Here is a 2,086-nt window from a genome sequence, read left to right as displayed (position 1 = left end):
CCTGTTAGGCCTAATTAATTTTAGAATGTTTTAAAGTGTTGCAATTGCGATGTATTTTAATGTGTGATATGATGAGGCTGTTGACGAACTGTGATTGTTTTTTAAATTAATGAACTTTTTTTTTAACTATGTTATTTTAGAAAAACTGATGATGGTGGAAAAATACACCAAATTAAAATTAATTGATAAATAAAGAGTATAAATGACTGAAACCCAGGAATTCATTTTGATTTGGAATTGAAGCACAGTCAGGAAAGTATATACAAATCACAATAACTTAAATAATAAAACAAAGCTGCGAAAACCACAAAATAAACACGAGACACTTTGTTGATATGATCTGCTACGTCATAATCGGGATAGGCAACCGACGATACGGATTCGGCGTTTTTGGCGGAAAATATCTGATTTGAATTTAAATTCGTTTACCATTAATATGGAGACTTTTTGCAAAAAAAATTATATCAGTGTAATGTTTCTCATAACTACTTTCTATATATCAACATTGAAAAAAAAGAGAAAACACCSTATTSATATGTACTCACACACATGAATATGGACTTTTGTATGCAATCTAGAGCCCCGGACCCATKATGTATGGATGGGGCTTGTTAATAAATTMSGACGGAGTGTGAGAGAGATCAGTGAAAGGAGATAACGCTAATGTGGGATAATCAYTATATTTCAAATTAATGCAGAGGGGCAGGCAATATTTATTCTAAGTTGAGTTAAGTGGCCAAAGCACATCGGCAATTTTGCCGAGTACCAAAAGAGAATATTTTCACCTGATCTAAGTACAACTGGATACCTTTTTTTGCGTTCGCTATGGAAATAATCCGGTACCAACCCTGTCGCATTATATTTGTGCAATTTCATGGCCCGAGAATAGGGAAGCCACCCCAACCAAATCTAAATTGCAAGAGTGCGTATCGATCAGAGACGCCATGGGGCGCACTCCCCAAGAGTAGGGACCGGGCTAATTCGGTTCGCTGGTCGACGACGCTGATGGGGGGAAAGTAAAGACCGGGATTTGTGGGGCCAGCAAATATAATGTTTTTAAGGGACAGGCTTTCCGGACTACTTGTAACTTATAACCGTTGGATTGGCGGCTGGTCTACCTGTTAGCTCGCTCGTCAAAATAGTTTTCCTTCATCCGTTCCAATCCAACCAGCAGCATTTCCGATCCGCTTGATGCGATTATGGCATTTCATGTTTTGGGAAACTTTGCGCTTTTGTGCCATCTGGCGAGATGATGGAGATAATGCTGATAAGTCGTCCAAAGTGGGTATGATTGGAGGAAGGTTAATTTGTTTGGCATTTTTTGCAATCAGGAAATTGCAAGGTTTTTCGTATAATTTTGTACTCATTTTTTGTTGTTTTCATTGCTCGTTAGGGGGATTTAAAAAATACCTCCTAGCTTTCTGGCAGTGACGCAATAACTCTCCTTCTCTTTCTATTACTTGTCCACCGAGCGAGGCGGAAAGTTTTCGTCTGTGTTTCATTGCTGATTGCAACTGTTGCACTGTTTCTACCGAAAAGAGGATCGATTTTCGCAACTTGCAGCTTTTTCATTTTGACAAACATTATTTCCTGCACACCTTTAACTTTTTTTTTTTTTGATGACGTATTCTCCATTTACAGTCATGGCGAACAAAAACTTGATGAATTTTTATCTTATCTGAATAATAAAGAACCAACAATTAAATTCACTATTGAAAAAGAACAAAATCACCAAATTCATTTTCTCGATATACTTTTTCAGAAAAATTTAGACAATTTCGAAACCTTGGTCTATAGAACACCTACTCATACTAACCGATATTTGAATTTCGACTTAAATCACCCGATAATGGTTAAAAAAGGTATCTTAAAAAGTCTATATGATAGAGCAAAAATAATTTGTAATCAATCCAATTTTTCCAAAGAAAAACAATTTATAAAATAAATTCTAAATTTCAATAATTATCCAAATTCTTTTATTGAAAAATGTGTTAACGAAATTGAATTCCCACGAACAAAACAAAATCAAAATAAACCTATTACGAACCTTTTCATTCCATTTATTCCAGGACTTTCAGATCAAATT

The 2,086-nt window shown here is 35.4% G+C and overlaps 1 long non-coding RNA gene across 1 annotated transcript in view; it reads right to left on the bottom strand.

Moving 5' to 3' along the window:
• LOC125503894 overlaps positions 1-2,086 on the bottom strand; it is a 7,802-nt gene that overhangs the window by 807 nt on the left and 4,909 nt on the right. The window contains exon 2 of the long non-coding RNA XR_007281144.1: positions 490-492. This is a non-coding gene — a long non-coding RNA (uncharacterized LOC125503894). The remainder of the gene's footprint in view (positions 1-489; positions 493-2,086) is intronic.

Source organism: Dendroctonus ponderosae, unplaced genomic scaffold, assembly GCF_020466585.1.
Source record: "Dendroctonus ponderosae isolate FM_Combo_2020 unplaced genomic scaffold, Dpon_F_20191213v2 Dpon_F_20191213_3, whole genome shotgun sequence".
Lineage (NCBI taxonomy): Eukaryota > Metazoa > Arthropoda > Insecta > Coleoptera > Curculionidae > Dendroctonus > Dendroctonus ponderosae.
Note: the sequence above shows the minus strand (reverse complement) of the source record. Positions and strands in the feature narration are given on the sequence as shown.